This window comes from Neoarius graeffei, chromosome 1 (genome assembly GCF_027579695.1).
Source record: "Neoarius graeffei isolate fNeoGra1 chromosome 1, fNeoGra1.pri, whole genome shotgun sequence".
In the NCBI taxonomy this organism is placed as follows: Eukaryota; Metazoa; Chordata; class Actinopteri; order Siluriformes; family Ariidae; genus Neoarius; species Neoarius graeffei.
The window spans coordinates 23,234,814-23,249,623 of record NC_083569.1 but is presented as its reverse complement, the minus strand read 5'-3'; the positions used below and the strand labels follow the sequence as shown (position 1 = coordinate 23,249,623).

Below are 14,810 nucleotides of genomic sequence, written 5' to 3'. Positions count from 1 at the left end.
CACTTTGCCTGTCCCACTCACATTCGGTTGTCTGTAAAAGAAAGAAAGAGTACCTGGCGGCACTTTGCCTGTGCCACTCACGATCGCTTGTCTGTAAAAGAAAGAAAGAGTACCTGGCTGCACTTTGCCTGTCCCACTCACGTTCACTCTGTAAAAGAAAGAAAGAGTACCTGGCGGCACTTTGCCTGTCCCACTCACGCTCGCTTGTCTGTAAAAGAAAGAAAGAGTACCTGGCGGCACTTTGCCTGTGCCACTCACGATCGCTTGTCTGTAAAAGAAAGAAAGAGTACCTGGCGGCACTTTGCCTGTCCCACTCACGTTCGCTTGTCTGTAAAAGAAAGAAAGAGTACCTGGCTGCACTTTGCCTGTCCCACTCACGCTCGCTTGTCTGTAAAAGAAAGAAAGAGTACCTGGCGGCACTTTGCCTGTCCCGCTCACGCTCGCTTGTCTGTAAAAGAAAGAAAGAGTACCTGGCGGCACTTTGCCTGTCCCAGTCACGTTCACTCTGTAAAAGATAGAAAGAGTACCTGGTGGTACTTTGCCTGTGCCGCTCACGCTTGCTTGTCTGTAAAAGACAGAAAGAGTACCTGGCTGCACTTTGCCTGTTCCACTCACATTCGGTTGTCTGTAAAAGAAAGAAAGAGTACCTGGCGGCACTTTGCCTGTCCCACTCACATTCGGTTGTCTGTAAAAGAAAGAAAGAGTACCTGGCTGCACTTTGCCTGTCCCACTCACGTTCACTCTGTAAAAGAAAGAAAGAGTACCTGGCGGCACTTTGCCTGTCCCACTCACATTCGGTTGTCTGTAAAAGAAAGAAAGAGTACCTGGCTGCACTTTGCCTGTCCCAGTCACGTTCACTCTGTAAAAGAAAGAAAGAGTACCTGGTGGTACTTTGCCTGTGCCGCTCACGCTCGCTTGTCTGTAAAAGACAGAAAGAGTACCTGGCTGCACTTTGCCTGTTCCACTCACATTCGGTTGCCTGTAAAAGAAAGAAAGAGTACCTGGCGGCACTTTGCCTGTCCCACTCACATTCGGTTGTCTGTAAAAGAAAGAAAGAGTACCTGGCTGCACTTTGCCTGTCCCACTCACGTTCACTCTGTAAAAGAAAGAAAGAGTACCTGGCGGCACTTTGCCTGTCCCACTCACATTCGGTTGTCTGTAAAAGAAAGAAAGAGTACCTGGCGGCACTTTGCCTGTGCCACTCACGATCGCTTGTCTGTAAAAGAAAGAAAGAGTACCTGGCTGCACTTTGCCTGTCCCACTCACGTTCACTCTGTAAAAGAAAGAAAGAGTACCTGGCGGCACTTTGCCTGTCCCACTCACGCTCGCTTGTCTGTAAAAGAAAGAAAGAGTACCTAGCGGCACTTTGCCTGTGCCACTCACGATCGCTTGTCTGTAAAAGAAAGAAAGAGTACCTGGCGGCACTTTGCCTGTCCCACTCACGTTCGCTTGTCTGTAAAAGAAAGAAAGAGTACCTGGCTGCACTTTGCCTGTCCCACTCACGCTCGCTTGTCTGTAAAAGAAAGAAAGAGTACCTGGTGGCACTTTGCCTGTGCCACTCACGTTCGCTTGTCTGTAAAAGAAAGAAAGAGTACCTGGCTGCACTTTGCCTGTCCCACTCACGCTCGCTTGTCTGTAAAAGAAAGAAAGAGTACCTAGCGGCACTTTGCCTGTGCCACTCACGATCGCTTGTCTGTAAAAGAAAGAAAGAGTACCTGGCGGCACTTTGCCTGTCCCACTCACGTTCGCTTGTCTGTAAAAGAAAGAAAGAGTACCTGGATGCACTTTGCCTGTCCCACTCACGTTCGCTTGTCTGTAAAAGAAAGAAAGAGTACCTGGCTGCACTTTGCCTGTCCCACTCACGCTCGCTTGTCTGTAAAAGAAAGAAAGAGTACCTGGCGGCACTTTGCCTGTCCCGCTCACGTTCGCTTGTCTGTAAAAGAAAGAAAGAGTACCTGGCGGCACTTTGCCTGTCCCGCTCACGTTCGCTTGTCTGTAAAAGAAAGAAAGAGTACCTGGCTGCACTTTGCCTGTCCCACTCACGCTCGCTTGTCTGTAAAAGAAAGAAAGAGTACCTGGCGGCACTTTGCCTGTCCCACTCACGTTCGCTTGTCTGTAAAAGAAAGAAAGAGTACCTGGCGGCACTTTGCCTGTCCCACTCACATTCGGTTGTCTGTAAAAGAAAGAAAGAGTACCTGGCTGCACTTTGCCTGTCCCACTCACGTTCACTCTGTAAAAGAAAGAAAGAGTACCTGGCGGCACTTTGCCTGTCCCACTCACATTCGGTTGTCTGTAAAAGAAAGAAAGAGTACCTGGCGGCACTTTGCCTGTGCCACTCACGATCGCTTGTCTGTAAAAGAAAGAAAGAGTACCTGGCTGCACTTTGCCTGTCCCACTCACGTTCACTCTGTAAAAGAAAGAAAGAGTACCTGGCGGCACTTTGCCTGTCCCACTCACGTTCACTCTGTAAAAGAAAGAAAGAGTACCTGGCGGCACTTTGCCTGTCCCACTCACGCTCGCTTGTCTGTAAAAGAAAGAAAGAGTACCTAGCGGCACTTTGCCTGTGCCACTCACGATCGCTTGTCTGTAAAAGAAAGAAAGAGTACCTGGCGGCACTTTGCCTGTCCCACTCACGTTCGCTTGTCTGTAAAAGAAAGAAAGAGTACCTGGCTGCACTTTGCCTGTCCCACTCACGCTCGCTTGTCTGTAAAAGAAAGAAAGAGTACCTGGCTGCACTTTGCCTGTGCCACTCACGATCGCTTGTCTGTAAAAGAAAGAAAGAGTACCTGGCGGCACTTTGCCTGTCCCACTCACGTTCGCTTGTCTGTAAAAGAAAGAAAGAGTACCTGGATGCACTTTGCCTGTCCCACTCACGTTCGCTTGTCTGTAAAAGAAAGAAAGAGTACCTGGCTGCACTTTGCCTGTCCCACTCACGCTCGCTTGTCTGTAAAAGAAAGAAAGAGTACCTGGCGGCACTTTGCCTGTCCCGCTCACGTTCGCTTGTCTGTAAAAGAAAGAAAGAGTACCTGGCGGCACTTTGCCTGTCCCGCTCACGTTCGCTTGTCTGTAAAAGAAAGAAAGAGTACCTGGCTGCACTTTGCCTGTCCCACTCACGCTCGCTTGTCTGTAAAAGAAAGAAAGAGTACCTGGCGGCACTTTGCCTGTCCCACTCACGTTCGCTTGTCTGTAAAAGAAAGAAAGAGTACCTGGCGGCACTTTGCCTGTCCCGCTCACACTCGCTTGTCTGTAAAAGAAAGAAAGAGTACCTGGCGGCACTTTGCCTGTCCCACTCACGCTCGCTTGTCTGTAAAAGAAAGAAAGAGTACCTGGCGGCACTTTGCCTGTCCCACTCACGTTCGCTTGTCTGTAAAAGAAAGAAAGAGTACCTGGCGGCACTTTGCCTGTCCCGCTCACACTCGCTTGTCTGTAAAAGAAAGAAAGAGTACCTGGCGGCACTTTGCCTGTCCCACTCACGCTCGCTTGTCTGTAAAAGAAAGAAAGAGTACCTGGCTGCACTTTGCCTGTCCCACTCACGCTCGCTTGTCTGTAAAAGAAAGAAAGAGTACCTGGCGGCACTTTGCCTGTGCCACTCACGATCGCTTGTCTGTAAAAGAAAGAAAGAGTACCTGGCTGCACTTTGCCTGTCCCAGTCACGTTCGCTTGTCTGTAAAAGAAAGAAAGAGTACCTGGCGGCACTTTGCCTGTCCCACTCACAAATGAGCGTTAACTCTATTCCTGAGAGCGTTTCCGCCTGTTCACTGCTATTTTTGACCCTTTTTGTAATAATGAGGTGTTTAAAGCGCTTATTGTTGAAGTGAAAAGGAAAACTGAGAGTTCATTGCTGCCGGTGGGGAATAAACCCAGTGGTGCTGCAGGAATAACCGCTGTGTCAGAGTCGCTGCTGGGATCCTGATCTCGCCGCTTCTACAAATGACCGTTTTATGGGAATTTCCAAACATTTAAACACAAATACCTCTCAATTTCAGCGAGGTGGGCGGGGACTTCATGAATATTCATAAAGAAAGTGCCACCTGATTGGCCGGTGAAGTCTTTCTGTTCCACCGCGTTGCTTTATGAGGAAGCGGTTTTGTTTGGTTCCGAATCCATCAGTCCGAGTCCAATAATTATTCTACCATCAGGAAAAGCAGCACAGAATTTACTGCGATTGGTTTCAAATGCATTTTGTTGTGGTTTGTGGATTATTATCCATGAATAAAGTTGGACTTTTCTTCAAAAGGAGTGAAATAAAAGATTTGTACAAAACACAGGTTTATGGCCCAAACCAGCATTATGTAATAATTCATTTACTGTGTTTTGATCCAATCCTGGGAGGGTTAGACACGGGCGCAGATAGAGGGGGGGATTCGTCCCACCCAGATTTAAATTCACCTCGTTCGGTCCCCCCCACTTATAGGGAGGGAAAAAAAACGTCTATGCTGTCTTTCTTTGCATAAGGCAAACCTCACGGAAAAATCAAAAGACTAATTACCATTCGGTTTATTGCGGTGCACAGCAGTACATACATAGTTGCAACTGCGCAGACTGCACAGGTTGCGAGCTCGAGCTTGGTTGCTATGGTTACCCACAAGTTTGACAGGCATATCGGGGACAGCGCCTCCTAGTTCAGGACCCCAACACGGCATGATGAAGGGTGCCAAAAGGCAGAAAACGATTGCATCGTTTTTTCAAAAAAAAAAAAAAACGACTGCAAGTAAACTGTGCCTTACTTTATCATATCACCTTGCAATTTTTTGATAGTCTGTTCAAAGTAATGTCGGAGTGAAAGTAAAATCGTACGGAGTAGAGATGCCTTTCTGGTAGCCTCCTTCTTTCGGTGGTAGCCTGTAGATACAGTGCTCAGAAGGCAGTTTTAATGTTTAATCTGGCGTTCCCTGCCATAATTTCAGCGAGCTTATTGTTTCATAAGGAAACTTTGCGAAGAGTTGTTGACTGACTGCCGCTCACGCAACACACAGGCATAGTTAGAAAGTCAGGATGCACTGGTTTACACTTTACACACACACACGTAGCCCAGCCTCTCGCTATGGTTAACAGTTGGAACTTAGCGGTTTTAAAACTAGTTTTGCAATTTCTGTGCGTGATGATAATGTGTAAACTTTGGATTTCCATAGGCTATGTTAAAATGTTATCATTGTCCTGGCCTGCAGGTAGTTCCTGGTGATGGCAGTGAGGGAGGTGAAATAACATGTATACACACTACCGTTCAAAAGTTTGGGGTCACCCAGACAATTTTGTGTTTTCCATGAAAAGTCACACTTTTATTTACCACCATAAGTTGTAAAATGAATAGAAAATATAGTCAAGACATTTTTCTGGCCATTTTGAGCATTTAATCGACCCCACAAATGTGATGCTCCAGAAACTCAATCTGCTCAAAGGAAGGTCAGTTTTATAGCTTCTCTAAAGAGCTAAACTGTTTTCAGCTGTACTAACATGATTGTACAAGGGTTTTCTAATCATCCATTAGCCTTCTGAGGCAATGAGCAAACACATTGTACCATTAGAACACTGGAGTGAGAGTTGCTGGAAATGGGCCTCTATACACCTATGGAGATATTGCACCAAAAACCAGACATTTGCAGCTAGAATAGTCATTTACCACATTAGCACACTCTTAAAACGAATGTGTTGGAAATCAACACATCTTTTGTGCAAGTTAATTTCAACAAGAGTTGTGTTATATTTCAGAAATGTTTAACACCAAAATTGCACAAATAACAAATAATGTGTTAAAATGAACAAAAGTTCTGTTGTCCCAATCTGGACATAGAGATGTGTTAAAAAACAACGCAAGTTGTGTTATTTTCAACACGTGTTTTAAGAGTGCAATGTATAGAGTGTATTTCTGATTAGTTTAAAGTGAGCTTCATTGAAAAGAACAGTGCTTTTCTTTCAAAAATAAGGACATTTCAAAGTGACCCCAAACTTTTGAACGGTAGTATATATATATATATATATATATATATATATATATATATATATATATACAAAATGGAATCATTTGCTGACAGATCAGTCCCCCCCAGTTCAAAAATCCTATCTGCGCCCCTGGGGTTAGAACAAAAAAAAATTTCTATCCCCTCCAAAATATGGAGATGATCTATCTAAGTATGGAACTACCAATATTTGGCCAACTGAAAAATGCTAACCCCCCTGTACATACCCTCTGAAGTTAATAACCCCTCCAAATAGTCAAAAACTGTCTTTTTCACTAATATAAGCATTCCTTAATGGAAATACCTCTTAAATATAACATCAAAAATCACAGTAATAACATTTATTTCTCATAAAAAGAGTTGTTAGAAACCCTCACTTTGTCTCTGTTTACGGGTTTGAATCAGAGTAACAAATTCTCCATAAAGTTTCAAGAGATGCTTCTTTATATGTCTGGTGTGGATGGTGTATAAGTTACAAAATAACCAGTGCTCTTGAACAAGTTCTGCCAGCAACTGAGCAGCAGCATCCCTGGATCTCTGTGCTTGACCAGCACGCTTCGGCCGCAGCAGATAGAGCATATTCTGAATGATGTCCTTCCCTGTTGGAAGCATCCCAGAAAGGAACTCAGCCTGCTCTATGTACTCGACTACACTGAGTATCTTCTTTGCTTTTGACCGTGTTGCAACAGAAGCCATTATTTACCTGCAATAATACAAATAATGACTATTTAATACACTGGGAGATATAATTCAGATATGAATCATTTGTGCATATTGGTTCTTAAAACTAAATTAGTAACCTTAAGTAATGATCCTCTGTGCTTAAAAATAGTTCATATTTGAGGTATTACTGAAGAGTGTGACATTCATCAATAACTTTAAAACTTGCTGAAAAAGTGCAGAATTTCCATATGTTTAATTTACTTGAATGTAAGGTTATTTACCACTAAGCTTATTACCTTAAAATAATGATCATCTGCACGGAAAATGTTGTAGTCGTACCTAGTGGCATACCTGAAGAGGTTCACATTCATCGATAACTTTAAAACACATTAAAAAAAGCAGCATTCTAATATCAAACAGCACTGTAATGTATTTTGTCATGAATGGAAACTTTCGGGGGGGGGGGTTTGCAATGTTCAATTTAATAAAATTTTACATTTTCCCACATAGATGGTATCTCCATATTTCTAGAGGGGTAAAACATGGAAAAGTCAAAATTCTTAAAATAACAACCCCCCCCCCCCCCCCCCCCCCCACACACACACACACCTATAATTCGCCTCTGATCAGGAAAAGGAGCACAAAATTTACTGCTATTGGTTTCAAATGATTATAATTTCATTTTCAGTCAGACTTCAGATGAGCATTTTAGACGGATTTATTTTTGAATATGTAGTTTTCACATTTTCATAACAGGCTTATTAAATAAATATACAGCAACTGTTACTGTGTTATAGAGTTCAACACATTTATTAACACAAACTGTGTTGTCCTTATATAAACACGCTGATGTGTTAAATATGTGTTGTTTTTAACACATCTCTTTTGAGAGTGTGTTACACAGTTAAGGTGCTTGAAAACAGTTATACTTATAATTATATTGCAACCTGTAGTTTATGGCAGTTTACTTTTATTTGTTCAAAAAAGGTTGAGGTTTGTATTAATAAACTGCAATGGAGTCTGAAAACAAAATATGTGTATGTGTGTCCTGTTTATCTTTTTTTTCTCTTTTTGTCTGGGGGGGAGGGGGGGCGTAAAAAAGGTTGAGGTTTGTATTAATAAACTGAAATGGAACTGAAATGGAACATTGTGCAAATTACTTTACATGTAAATAATGTAAAGTGGCAGAACATTGACGTGAGGTAGAAATTAAACTTGCTGTACATTTCTCTTAGCAGTAGGTTGCTAGTGAAGTCTGCTGAATGAGAGTCTGAGTAATGAACCTTTTAGTGAATCACAACCGAGGCCTTGTTTATCATGGGTCATGTGGTTTTCTGCTCAACGATACAAAGCCTCAAAGCGGAGCTTCATCTGCCCCCTTATTCTTGATACGCGCTTCGAAGTCTCATTTGGCCATCACGATCTTTAAACAGTGATATCAATTAAAACTATGGTCAGGTTAAAGTAGGACAACAAATGCAAGTGTATGTTGATCTTTGTGGAGTTTATTAAATATATCGCTCAGTAACTGGCAAGGCAAGTCTAAAATACCCATTATGAGTCTTGAGAGTATTTGTGTGTGTGTGTGTGTGTGTGTGTGTTTTGAATATATTATGAAGCCATTGACAACAACAACAAAAATCTACGAAATCATTGTACTTAGCAACCAAAAAGTGTGATCCTGAGTGTGAACATAGATCTGGAGCAGGAGACCGAGCCAAGACACCTCATCTCATTATCTCTAGCCGCTTTATCCTGTTCTACAGGGTCGCAGGCAAGCTGGAGCCTATCCCAGCTGAATATGGGCGAAAGGCGGGGTACACCCTGGACAAGTGGCCAGGTCATCACAGGGCTGACACATAGACACAGACAACCATTCACACCTACGGTCAATTTAGAGTCACCAGTTAACCTAACCTGCATGTCTTTGGACTGTGGGGAAAACCGGAGCACCCGGAGGAAACCCATGCGGACACAGGAAGAACATGCAAACTCCACACAGAAAGGCCCTCGCCGGCCACGGGGCTCAAACACGGACCTTCTTGCTGGGAGGCGACAGCGCTAACCACTACACCACCGTGCCGCCCCGAGCCAAGACACACTGAATATATATTTTATTGACTGATCTAACCCCCCATTTATTTATTTTAACTCATTATATCATTGATATTATATCATCTGGAATTATGTAACTTTGACAAGTGATCAGCCTTCAGTATAATATAACTGTGTGAAAGTTTTTGTACAGTGCAGTTGGATTTCCTGTCACTGTGGGCTGCAGAGCACAGTAGTATAGTGCAGAGACTGATGCAGCAGCAGAGGAGATGAGCAGATCCACTTGTTTATTCTTTTCATCAACTTCAGCAGAGAGACGTGGTGGGATTGAATCACTTTTATGTCCACTTTGGGATATAAAAAGAAGGAAGTCAGGTTTAGATTTTGGATATTGTCTGTACCAGTGCAGGTAGTTTCCTTTACCACTTGCTTCGTAGTTGCAGGACAGAGTAACATCACTGCCTTCATCTATAACTGTATGAGTGAAAAGTGGCTTTATTGAAGCTGCCATGGAGTCACCTGTCATAGAGAAGAGAACATGCACATTCTCATTTTTCTTCCCACCACAAAGATGAATAAATCACCAATTCAACGCTTAATATTTCTGCAAGAACAAAAAGTTAAAGTTAACTCACCGAGTGAAAGCCACAGACACATGAATATAAGAATGAATATGATGAATGGTCTCAGCTGAGTGAAAGTATTCTTTCTGTACTATGATATGTTCACATCATAAAGGTTCATGAAGCTCCAGCCCACAGCACCACATGACAGTGTCACCATTGTTACTGACAGATTGTTGATTCTTACTGAAGCATCCTGGCTTTACATTCAGCCTCACATGGGGAACCTGTCTTCAACTCCGACTGTCAGCAGAATTCATGGAATTATGAAAAATCAATCATTCTGTTCTGTAAAAATATAATCAAATAAATAAATCATTAAATTTCATGTTGCATTTGTTTTATAAGTGGTTTTGCTGCATTAGGGACTTTGGTCTTATCAGAAATTGCTGTGAATAAGTCATGATAAATAATTTAGTATAAAAGCTATTATTACTATTATTATAATGCGATTGATTTATTGACTTTGTAATAATGAAGCCTGTTATTTCACTGAGGTGAGGAACAAACCAGCTGCTGCTCTTGGTAATATTATGAAAGATGCCACCAAGCCATGAGCTTATAATCAAAGGCTCGAATTTAGCTTTTCCCTGCTATTAAAAAACACAACCTACAAAGTTACTGATATTACATTACTGCACTGACGGTTAATGGAAAAATAGTGAATTAAAGATTATTAAACTCACCTGGCACTGATGCTGCATGAAAAACTCACGAGTCTCTCGACAATCCGGTTTTCCAGTTGCACTCAGTACAGACAGTGTTGTATTGCTCCGCTTATTTTAACAGGCCATTGTTAGGGAAATAGTCTTCTTCCGCCGGTGGAAGAAGTCCCTTCTTGTTTACTGCAAAATGTGTATATTTTGGATAGAATTCGAAATATGACTTATCTGCAATGTATTCCCATTCTTCAATGTTGCCTTAAAGACACTGCAAACAGTTGTTTTTTTTCTGTAGCTCCCATCCCCCATTCCCACCTTATTTTTCCTCTCCTTTTTTCCAACTGATGACTTACAAACCCAAGTTCAATCAAATCTGACAAATTCCCAAATAGTCAACACAATGAATAAGTTTTAATTTCCTGCCTTTTTTCCTCTCCTTTTTTCCAACTGATGACGTACAAACCCAAGTTCAATCAACACATACAAATCTGCGAAATTCTCAAATAGTCAACACAATGGATAGCAATAAGTTTTACTTTCTAAAACTCATAAAGTTGAGTTCAAAATCCAAAAATTGTCAGAGCTCTTTGTGTTAAAGAGAAGTAGTAAGTGGACATAACTAAATGAGGCTGCAATTTTTTACAGTGTATGGTTATTCCGCAGTGCCAAATACATTACTGTTTCTGAAATGTGATCAGGAAATTTTACTGGTTCACAGCAGATATATATTGGGGCATGTGCCCCAGTAAAATGGGTCTGGCGACGCCGATGGACAACTCATAAATTCAAGCAACAGGTTAAACGCAAGCTTGACCCTTCCTGTGCGGTGAGCTCTTTGGGATGGTGCTTCTGACTTTCGTTTCCAGATCGTAGGAACTGCTCCGTGTACCAGACATCGCTCACATCCTTCTATGTGAATCTGCCTCACAAATTTATCTTTTGCAAAATGTATGCAGACACCAAACTGTCCTGTCAGCTTGAAGTTACCTCTCTTTGTTGGTACAAATCAAACCCATTCATTCTGCAAGTGTCCTGCTGACTTTGGGCTATAATGGATCAGAATTCTGCTTTTTTTCATCAGCTACACTTGAACGACACACCTCTTAAGCGTCAAAAACTTAGATAAACACACCCCACAGTGCCGAAACCCGGGATTGAACCAGGGACCTTTAGATCTTCAGTCTAACGCTCTCCCTACTGAGCTATTTCAGCAAGATCATGCCACCATCTGAGCAGTCACATCACCGATATAAACATGAGTAGTTGCTAAATCCAATCGGTAAGGTCACATGGTGTTCCTTTTGAACCAAAATCTAATGAAATATAAAGTGTTTAAAATAATAGATAGTATCATCTGGAAGCATTACATATGTAATGTGGTAATTGATTAATGAAACTCTTTTACATTGTTGGCAATTTGTTTTATTCCAAGCATGTTTTTAATTAAATGAACAAATGTTCACATGAAAGAATGAGCAAATAATAAGCTAAATAATGAGGTAAATGTGTTTGCTCATTTCACTGTTACCCCCCAATCATGCAGTCTTGATTATTTCAACTGTTATCCACAGTGTCAAGTGGATAATGATCTCTCTTATAAGTGCACACACGCACACAGAGAGAGAGAGAGGTTTTGATCTGTGTGTAGTGTATAAAATAGATTGTGAAATAAAAAACTGAATAAAGAATAGGGAGATTTTGATTATATGATCAAAATCTTTGTCTCTCTCACACACATGCAATTTTAGATGTGCAGGAGAGATGGCATGAGGTCGTTGCAGTGCAGGTCGAGGACAAAGCTGCACACTGGTGGTACTCTCCTGTTTGCTGCCCTGTGTTTGGTTTGTCTGGGGTCCTGGAGGTGGTGATGTGGCCCATCAGTGGTTGCTGTGTCTGTATCGGGCCCCTGCCTGCTTCGCCGGTGGCTGGTGGGATGATGGGGTTTTTGCACTATCTTTTACTGTTCTTTTGTATTGTGATTGTTGTGTAGGTGTTGTGTAGGTTTTGTCATTGCTCTTTTCTTTCTATTGTCCCTGTTGTTCTAATTTTTGTATCCCCTTGTTTCTTATGCGGTCTGTCATTCATGTGGGAATTTTTTTTAACTTTTTTTGTATGTCACATAGTTCTGTGTGTGTTCCATATGTTGTTTTTTTTTTTTTTTCAAAGTTTTGGTGTCTCCAGTATTGTTCTGCAGTGTAGAAAATGGTAATAGAAAAAAAACTGATAGAAATCACTGATACTGTATAAATCACTTAAGGATTTAATTTCCACTTTTGAAAATCTACCTATTCATTTGGTTCATTGCACATCTTGTGTTCATTGTTTGTGCACTGTTGTCTTTGTCTATTGTCTTTGTTTTGTTGTACTGTATAGCTTTTGTGTTGGTATAAAAAAATAGATTATGAAAAAAAAACCTGAAAAAAGAATATAAACCCCAAATATCCAAACTCACTTTTAACAGAAGTCATCAAGGAATCACTGAACATTTTTGTGAAACAGTATTTTTCATTGAAAAACTGTCATTAAACATAAGATGTACATTAAAAGGATGACTTAAAATCCAACAATCAAGACAATGATGGAATCAGTTTTCATGCTCTCATTATGTTAAAGAAGAGTATTGCTTATGGATCCTCTCAGAAATGAAAGTTCGTATGAACAGAACTGGTAACTGGTGCCAATGTTCGGCTGTTACCAACGTTGCTGAAAGATTTTCTCCCATTGTTTAGTCTTTGTTCGCAGAAATATTTATACAAGCCTTGAGACATATTGAAGCATTTAAGAATAATTCACAAATAAACAGTTTATTATAAAAAGAGGAAACATTGAAAGTAGATTGCACACAAGCATGGCAATTTTCTCATTTTTAAGTAAATATATAAAAGGTATAAGATTATATTATGTGTAATAGCTGTTCCTAGTTGTACTGTGTATCTACCAGGCTAATATATATCAGAAATTCTCAATAATGACTTCATTTCACTAAAACACACCTCACTGTGTAAAATCACTGTGGATTACAAAAAGCTAACACACAAATATCATTGTAAAATTCAGACTCTGAGGTTGAGAAAATTACAAGTTAAAAAAGACAAGAAGACAGAGTCATCTATATCCCTCACCCTATATACCAACTATACACCAAGTTTCAAGATATTATTTGTCACGTTTTTCAAATTCTGCTGCAGGAAACCAACCCTACCTCTTTATACTGACCTCAGCAGCCCATGGCATAAACCCACCAGACCTTTGGTCCAGGTGAGCTAAAGATTAAAATTTCTCATATTTCTTAGTATCAAAAGACACATATACATTACTTAATCAACACATAAAAAAAGAAAGAAAGGACAACTTTATTCATCACACACTTGTGAAACTTCCTCTCTGCATTTAACCCATCTGAAGCAGTGAACCCACACACGCAAGCACACATGAGCAATCAACACACACACATACCTAGAGCAGTGGGCAGCCATGCTAACAGCGCCCAGGGAGCAGCTGGGAGTTAGGTGCCTTGCTCAAGGCCATCCCATATTAACCTAATCGCATGTCTTTGAACTGTGGGGGAAACCAGAGCATCCAGACACAGCATGCAAACTCCACACAGAAAGGCCCCCGCTGGCTGCGAACCCAGAACCTTCTTGCTGTGAGGTAACCGTGCTAAACACTTACACCACCATGCCACCCGAAATTATGCCTACTCAGGTAGCATTTTTTTTTTTGCCATGACCCAGATTCAAACCAGGGCTGCTGCAGCCACAACACAGAGTACTAACCACTATACACTCATGGCGAACTACTCAGAGATAGGTGAAGACTAACTTTCAAGACCATACCACTCATAGCTTTCAAGTTCTGCTCTGGAAACAAAACCTCAGACGAACCTGAGAGACTAAGTCTGAAATTGTTTCCATGGAAACATGAAAAATTAAAATTTCTCAAATGTCTTAGTATGAAAAGGCACATCTAAATCACCTTGTTAATATGTAAACCAAGTTTCAAATCCGTATCATGAATAGTTTTGGATATATGCTCCGGAAACAAACATTGCTCTGAGAAACTAAGTCAAAATCTATTTTTTATGTAAAAATTTGAAAAATACTTGAGAAAGTAGCCAGAATGTACAGTCCACAGCCCACTCTACGATTGACACACTGCATTATTTAAAATGTGTGTCCTTTTTTTGTGAGGCAAATAGTAAACAGAGGCTAACTGCAGATAGGAACTAAAGTTGTGAGCGATGTTGCAGCAGTTTCTGTGGGCTGTTTTGTTTCAGCAGCTATGAAAGAGTTAAGGCTCCATAGCTCAGTGGTGAGCGCACTGGGCTAGTAAATCAGGTGTTATGAATTCAATTCTCACTGGGGCCTGGAAGGATGATCTAGATAAAAGAAGAGATATTAAGACCACTGATACCAGAAGGTGAGCAAGTGCTGCTTGTGATTTCTCATCACCTGAAAACCACTTTCTGCTGGTGAGAATGGCCTCATATGGACAGTTGTGACATCACTGAGGATCTGAAGGTGTCTTTGGTGTGCAATTTCTGCAAAGCACTTTTCCATCAGGTGGTATTTGTTTATATTTGGAGGCTACTTTGCAAAATTTACCAAGTCTTGTTTTTGGTGGTAATATACAAGTTCAGAGATAAATTCATAAATCTAGGCTTGTTGTAATGTTTGTAGGCTGCTGTTTCATAGTTAATTATGCAGGGGAACTTTGCGCATAAAAAGAGCCCTGAAACCACATATAGGAAATTGGTATAAAAGTATTACATCATTAATATGCATTTATTATATCCATAGTAGGTGTTATTTGTGGCACGCAACTTTTTTACTCAGGTCAAAAGCAGGGTT

At 41.1% G+C, this 14,810-nt stretch overlaps 1 non-coding gene across 1 annotated transcript; it reads right to left on the bottom strand.

Annotated features, from left to right (window-relative positions):
• Nucleotides 1-11,099: 11,099 nt before the first annotated feature.
• Nucleotides 11,100-11,172, bottom strand: trnaf-gaa (transfer RNA phenylalanine (anticodon GAA)). The gene has a single exon. It is a non-coding gene; the product is annotated as a tRNA-Phe (tRNA).
• Nucleotides 11,173-14,810: the final 3,638 nt, after the last annotated feature.